Genomic DNA, 8,131 nt, shown 5'->3' with positions numbered 1-8,131 from the left:
AAAAATAAAAATGAAACATTTTAAAATAAGAATTTTTGTATATGAATTTTGTTTAGGGTAAGCAGAAATCCAGTTATATACTGAGGAAAAAAATCTATCCATTCACATTTGTGCTCAGCTAGGCAAATGACTTTGGGGTTATATCTTAGTAGAAAGAGGCAACATTGTTATTTTTAATAAGGAAGTAATGATTAAAATATTAAAAATAAGAGGAAGGAAATTAAAGACAGTAGCTGATTTCATTTATTCCCCATTCTCACAAGTGATAGACAAAATATTTTAAAGATTGTTAATACAAATGAAAATGTCTAGCTGGAAATGTTATGCTGAAGTTAAGAAAATTTAAATTTAGTTCACTGTTCCATGAAGAATCATTAATCTAAAAAGTATTTGGGCCTCTGTGTACTAGCCAGATCCTGTTTTAGGTGGCGGGGATACAGCAGTAGAAGAATAGACCAAAAGACAACCCTCCCCTGTCTACTTGGAATTTATATTCTTTGGAAGTCAGATAAAAATCAAAATAAGTAAAATAGTGTGTTAGTGTTTTGAGGAAAATGAGGCACAGGGAAGTGAGATTCAGTGAGCAGATTTCTTCTATGTTGTCTTGAATTGGTGTAGGTCAGGAACAGGAATTTTAGACTTATAGTTAGCCCTTGAACAAGGTGGGGGTTAGGGGCCCTGACACCAGCCCATTGGAAAAACGGAACTTCAGTCGTCCCTCCATATTCGAGGGGGATTGGTTGCAGGACCACTGCCCACACCAAAATCCAGACATGGGCAAGGTCATTATATAAAATGGCATGGAACAATGTATACAGCTGGTCTTATGCCTGCCCCGGATTCCCAATCCCGGATGGAAAGTCCTGTTTTCCACTTGCGGTGGTTGAGTCTGCGGGGTCCAAACTCTTGTAGGGAGGGCAGACTACATGTTTATTGGGGAAAAAAATCTCAGTACCATTGAACCGCACAGTTCAAACTTCTGTTCCATCAGCTGTACTTGACCTTGCCCCTGATTGATTATGTGTTCTTGGGCAAATTGCTTTCCATTTTTCAATTTTCACATATATAAAGTTAACAGATGAAAATAGTAGCTTTTCTTATTCATTTGCTGCTGTCATTTAGCAGACACTGTTACCTCATTAGCTCTTTACTCACAACCACCCCATTGGACATGAGCAAACCGAGTTAATGTCTGACTGGTGCTGGCCCTTGTCATGGGGCAGTGCCTCTCACTGTGCTGGCTGCGTGGTCCCAACAGCCTGTGCATTTAGGATCCTTGTAAGGGTAGGGTCGTCTGGCAGAGACGCCCGCCTTCCCTGTCATGTCGCAGCACGAGGCTCGGGGACATCTGTGCTCCCATCTCGCGCACTCGCCACTGTCTGGTGCTGGTGGCTCGCGGCGCGGTAGAGGGGGCGGGGGCGGGGCGGGGCGGGGGGGGGGCGGGTAGTGAGGGAGGGGCTGCAGACTGTGAGGGAGGGGCAGGGCGACTACCAGTCCCAGCATTCCGCGGGCGCTCCCCTCCCAGCACAGGTCACCGTCACGTGGCCGGGGACTGGGCGTCATTCTCTCCGGCGGCGGCCGCGTCCGAGGGGTGCAGCCCGGTTTCGTGGACCAGAACACCGGAAGGGCCCCCCTGGCATTGACCACGGACGATTTAAAACTCCGCCAGAATTTGTAAGTAAATAAAATGCGTATACAACTTTTCCGTGTTTTAACATTTGATCCGATGTCTTTTTGAAAGATCTTTCAGAAACGATCCTTCCCCACCCCCACCTGCATACGGCACAAATCTTAAAACGAAGCAGATAGGGAGTATTTCTGTTTTGGAGTAAAAAAAGAGAAACAATCGTAAATACTCAACAGGAAAAGGTGGGGGCGGGGGGGACGACAAATGTTTGGTTTGGACTTTGAGACCAGAATTCCTTCTGGCTCCAACGTGAACCGGAACTCCACCTGGGCAGGACGGCGGCTCCCTGTACTCACAGCCCAGCAGGGCGCCTCATTTTTCACCTTAATCCTTTTGGACAGCCCTCCCCACCCACCTTTTTGTAGCCTTAGGGGTGCGAATAAGGGCACAGTTTGAAGTTTTAGGAAGATCCTACAATTACCATTTTGCTTACGCATCATGTTCTCCCAATTGTATTTCGCAGCCAGCGAGGTTTGCCCCTCTCTTCTCTCCTCCAGGGAAGTGTCTAGTGCTCCATTTTGTGTTAGACTTTATACACAAACACAGAAATGAGTGACCTTAACCCCATTCAACTTATTTTTTTTGGTTTCAGTTTTACCTGCCTTTAGGCTTTAAAACATTTTATTCTGGATCTGTATGAGAGATCCTCTCTCTCCCTCTCTCTCTCTCTCTCTCTCTCTCTCTCTCTCTCCCCCCCCCCCCCCCATTAGTCCTCACCTGAGGATATTTTCCCCATTGATTTTTAGAGAGAGCGGAAGGGAGGGGAAGAGAGAGAGAGAGAGAGAGAGAGAGAGAGAAAGAGAGAGAGAGAGAGAGAGAGAGAGAGAGAGAGAGAGAGAGAGAGAGAAACATGGATGTGAGAGAGACACATTGGTTGGTTGCCTGCCGCAGGCGCCCGGACCAGGCCGGGATCAAGCCTGCACCCGAGGTAGGAGCCCTAGACCTGAATGGAATCCGAGGGCTGACGGTCTAACCACTGAGCAACTGTCGGGAGCTCCTTGTCTCTTTTTTTTTTTTTTTTTAAATATATTTTATTGATTTTTTACAGAGAGGAAGGGAGAGGGATAGAGTTAGAAACATCGATGAGACAGACACATCGATCAGCTGCCTCCTGCACATCTCCCACTGGGGATGTGCCCACAACCAAGGTACATGCCCCTGACCGGAATCGAACCTGGGACTTTTCAGTCCGCAGGCCGACGCTCTATCCACTGAGCCAAACCGGTTAGGGCATCCTTGTCTCTTTTTTAAGAATTAGGGCTGTGGCCGTTCAGCAGATGATTAGTACATAAATGGCTAGTGGAAAATCATTTACGTAGGAACTTTATGGTGGAGGAACTAAAAATGTTCTCGGAAGCCTGAGTGGGGGTTGGAACAATTTGAAAAACTGGCACTTGCTGTGAAAACTTGGAGAGCCTCTCAGTAATGCTGAGTGGGCTGGGTCAGAGTCCACACCTGATAACCAGGTTCGCGTTGGCTGTCACGAAGCCATGAGTGACTCATGGACGCTCTATTTCACTTCTTTTCCCTCTGAGTGTAGAGATGATAATACTAGTCTGAGAGCTTGTAGAATTCTCAAGTAAAGTAACTTAAGACTTTAGTTAATTATTTGAGAATTTTAGGGTATTTTATTTTTTTTATTTTTTTTTTTTTTTTATTGCTTAAAGTATTACAAAGGGTATTACATATGTGTCCATTTTATCACCCCGCCCTAGACAGTCCCCTAGCCTCCCCTATCCCCCAGTGTCTTATGTCCATTGGTTATGCTTATATGCATGCATACAAGTCCTTTAGTTGATCTCTTACCCCCCTACCTCCTGCCCCCCAACCCTCCCCTGCCTTCCTGCTGCAGTTTGACAATCTGTTTGAGGCTGCTCTGCCTCTGTATCTATTATTGTTCAAAAGTTTATAATGGTCTCTATTATCCATGAATGAGTGAGATCATGTGGTATTTTTCCTTCATTGACTGGCTTATTTCACTTAGCATAATGCTCTCCAGTTCCATCCATGCCGTTGCAAATGGTAAGAGTTCCTTCCTTTTTACAGCAGCATAGTATTCCATCGTGTAGATGTACCACAGTTTTCTAATCCATTCATCTACTGATGGGCACTTAGGCTGTTTCCAGATCTTAGCTATGGTGAATTGTGCTGCTTTGAACACAGGGGTGCATATATCCTTTCTGATTGGTGTTTCTGGTTTCTTGGGATATATTCCTAGAAGTGGGATCACAGGGTCAAATGGGAGTTCCATTTTCAGTTTTTTAAGGAAACTCCATACTGTCTTCCATAGTGGCTGCACCAGTCTGCATTCCCACCAGCAGTGCACAAGTGATCCTTTTTCTCCACATCCTCTCCAGCACTTGTCGTTTGTTGATTTGTTGATGATAGCCAGTCTGACAGGTGTGAGATGATACCTCATTGTTGTTTTGATTTGCATCTCTCGGATGATTAGTGACTTTGAGCATGTTTTCATATGTCTCTTGGCTTTCTGAATGTCCTCTTTTGAAAGGTGTCTATTTAGGTCCTTTGCCCACTTTTTGATTGGATTGTTTATCTTCCTTTTGTTGAGTTGTATGAGTTCCCTATAAATTTTGGAGATTAGGCCCTTATCAGATATGACATTGGCAAATATGTTTTCCCACACAGTGGGTTTTCTTGTTGTTTTGTTGATGGTTTCTTTTGCTGTGCAGAAGCTTTTTATTTTGATGAAGTCCCATTTGTTTATTTTCTCTTTAGTTTCAAGTGCCCTAGGAGCTGTGTCAGTGAAGAAATTGCTTCGGCATATGTCTGAGATTTTGTTGCCTTTGGATTCTTCTAGAATTTTTATGGTTTCCTGTCGTACATTTAAGTCCTTTATCCATTTTGAGTTTATTTTTGTGTATGGTGTAAGTTGGTGGTCTAGTTTCATTTTCTTGCATATATCTGTCCAATTTTCCCAACACCATTTATTGAAGAGACTATCTTGGCTCCATTGTATGTTCTTGCCTCCTTTGTCAAATATTAATTGAGCATATTGGTTCGGGCCGATTTCTGGGCTCTCTATTCTATTCCATTGATCTATATGCCTATTCTTGTGCCAGTACCAGGCAGTTTTGAGAACAGTGGCTTTGTAATACAACTTGATATCTGGTATTGAGATCCCACCTACTTTGTTCTTTTTCAGGATTGCTGCAGCTATTCGGGGTCTTTTTTTATTCCAGATGAATTTTTGGAGAGTTCGTTCTAGATCTCTGAAGTATGCCGTTGGTATTTTAATGGGAAGTGCGTTGAATTTATAGATTGCTTTGGGTAGTATGGACATTTTAATGATGTTGATTCTACCAATCCAGGAACACGGTATGTTCTTCCATCTGTTTATGTCTTCCTCTATATCTTTTTTCAACGTCCTGTAGTTTTCTGAGTAGAGGTCTTTTACCTCTTTAGTTAAGTTGATTCCTAGGTAGCTTAATTTTTTTGGTGCAATGGTAAACGGGATTGCTTTTATAATCTCTCTTTCTGAAAGTTCACTACTGGTGTATAGAAATGTGAATTTTAGGGTATTTTAATAATGTGTTGTCTTGTACATATAATTTGTTTTTGCCTAAGAGGTCGTCTTAAACTGTATTCCTTGGAAATCCACATTTCTTGGAAGCACCAGTTGAGTTTTCTGAAGAAAAGTGTACTCAGGGATGCCCTGTCTCCTTTATGCTGTTTTCATTTAGAATTTTAATTGCGTTAACATTTTATTACTATTCTACATCTTATGACTACACCTTTGTCACACAAGAAGTGCTTCAAAACAGCGATTATACTTGATCTTGCTTTTGCACGGCACATCCAGCATTTGTGAATAAAGGAGGATGTCCTCAACCCTGGTTCTGAGCGTAGACTTTGGAGTCAGAGCTGAGTTCTATCACTGTGTGCCCCGGGCAGGCTGCGTTATCACTCAAAGTCCATCTCCTCCCCTGTAAAGTGGAATTTGTAGAGTTATTTAGAATACTGAATGGGATCTTTAGACTCAATAAATGGAAACTGTTATTATTAATTGGGGTACTTTCCTCTTTACTGATATTAAAGGAGTTGTTGGCACATGATTTTGATAAAGTAGAAGGGAACAAAATTCACCCATAATTCCACTACCTCAACAGATCAAATTGTTTTAATTTTTTATCCTCTCCTTTAGCCCTTGGCCATAGGTATACTTAATGTAAATGTCATAACATTTTTATAAAAAGTCAAATTTAAAACATTGGTTTGTTAACTTCGGAGGGCTTTGTTTTAATTCTATAAATAAAGCTCTCTGGTTCTGCCTTTATTCTGATCTACTAGTGAAAATACAGCAGGACTTTTTAAGCACAATTTCCCCTGCTTCCGTGTTCCCAAAAATGAAACCTCTAGTTCAGCGGTTCTCAATCTCTGGGTCACGACCCCTTTGGGGGTCGAACGACCCTTTCACAGGGGTTGCCTAAGACCATCGGAAAACACATATATAATTACATATTGGTTTTGTGATTAATCGCTGTGCTTTAATTATGTTCAATTTGTAACAATGAAATTGGGGGTCACCACAACATGAGGAACTGTATTAAAGGGTTGCGGCATGAGGAAGGTTGAGAACCACTGCTCTAGTTGCACTTTTACCTAATAATGCAAATAATCATAAAGTTTTTGAGGACTTCTTTTGTGCCCCGTAGTGCTAAGTGCTGCGCATCATCTCTTCCCTTCACAGCGCCTCTTCCATCTGGTAGTTTGGTTCCGTTTCGTGGTTAAGAAAACCACGGCCTGGAGGAGAGCTCAGCAGCCCGCGCTGGGCCGGCCATGCAGGCGCAGGCAGCCTGACTGCAGAGGACAGCGCTGCGAGGGCTTATATTGCACAGTCCCTGTGTGGCTGGTAGGTCAAACGTACAGGCAGGAGTTGACTGGGGCTGACACACCTTCTTTGTATAAAAGTAACAGTATTAGTGCTTTATACTACCACTGTGACCACCACATTTTTATAGGAAAATAAGACTAGGGAAGTGTTTAGCACCTTAACAAATGAGGCATTCACCTATAGTTTTATTAGATGTGGCAGTAAAAATATGAGTTTTCCCTTTACTTATTAGAGATAAACATAGTAAAGTAAATATAGAGTTTATAGTAAAAGGAAACTAACTTTTCTACTTTAAAGCAGTGTTTCGTAAATCATCGGGTGAACCTGTTAAAACACAATCTCCTGCGCCAGACCTTCAAAGACTCTGGTCTGGTAGGTCTGGGGTGGGGCCCAGGAATTTGTATTTCTAACAAGCTCCCAAGTGCTGCTAATAATTTCCAGCTGATGAGTTTAGTGAGGAAGCAAATATTAATGCTGGTTGTCCAGATTGTTGGCCTGGCAGTGAAAGCACAGTAGCATTGAGCTTACAACTCTTGGTTTTTCTTTTTGTTGTTAATTCTCACCTGAGGATTTTTTTTTTTTTAGAGAGTGGAAGGGAGACAGGGAGGGAGAGAGACAGGGAGACAGGGAGACAGGGAGACAGGGAGGGAGGGAGGGAGGGAGGGAGAGAGAGAGAGAGAGAGAGAGAGAGAGAGAGAGAGAGAGAGAGAGAGGAGGAGGAAAGGGAAAGGGAAAGGAAAGGAAAGGAAAGGAAAAGGAAAGGGAAAAGGAAAAGGAAACGAAAAAAGAAAAGAAAGAGACTGAACATATTCCAGCTGGGCTGAGGATCAAACCTGCAACCCTGGTATGTGCCCTTGACCCCTTTGACTGGGAATCAAGCCCGAGACTTCTTCGGTGCTGGAGCCAATACTCTAACCACCAGCCAGTGTCCAGCTCTTGGTTTTTAAACACTATCCTCCCATGAAAGGAACCAGGATTTTTTTGGAGTAGATGATTCCAGGGGTGGGGCAGAGGAAATATAAGATCAGGCCAAAACACCTTGTGGTGCTTGAAATTAAGGAAATGCTCAAAAAAAGTTTGAGGGCTTATTGAAAGGATTTAGGAGGCAACTTGAAGGAGCTCCTCATGGCCAATGCTGGAACAATTTGAGCAACAAAATGAAAATGATAATATTGGATTTTAATGCATAGAATAAAGTATCCATGAGTTCATACTAACATAACAGATAAATAAATAGGGGAAAAGGGATAACTCATTTTTACAGAAGAATTCCAATGAATAAATATGGGAAGCATGAAAAAGAAGCTTACCACTAGACCAACAATACTGTAATTACCTGTGATGCTGGTGGGTGGAAGTTTGAGGAAAATCAGGATATCTGTTTAGTCTTAAAGTATCTCCCCCAAGAGAATTATTAGGTACAAAGGGGAAATGTAACTTAATAGTGGAGATACTCTGTTCACCAGCTGATTGAGGTTAACATCTCCAGTGGACATCAGGAACCCAGTGATAAGATACACTTATTTCTTTGGTGTTATTCTAAAAAAAAAAGCATAACCTTTTTCTAATTATGAGGAAACATTATACAAAAC

General features: G+C 42.4%; 1 protein-coding gene across 2 annotated transcripts in view; it reads left to right on the top strand.

Annotated features, from left to right (window-relative positions):
- Window positions 1–1,547: 1,547 nt before the first annotated feature.
- Window positions 1,548–8,131, top strand: part of LOC308534025 (torsin-1A-interacting protein 2-like) — a 31,373-nt gene continuing 24,789 nt past the window's right edge. For both annotated transcript variants that reach the window (XR_013997146.1, XM_081112307.1), the window contains exon 1: window positions 1,548–1,674. The gene's annotated coding sequence lies outside the window, so the exon portion shown is untranslated. The remainder of the gene's footprint in view (window positions 1,675–8,131) is intronic.

This window comes from Myotis nattereri (genome assembly GCF_964212035.1).
Source record: "Myotis nattereri genome assembly, chromosome: 18".
NCBI classification, from domain to species: Eukaryota; Metazoa; Chordata; class Mammalia; order Chiroptera; family Vespertilionidae; genus Myotis; species Myotis nattereri.
Note: the sequence above shows the minus strand (reverse complement) of the source record. Positions and strands in the feature narration are given on the sequence as shown.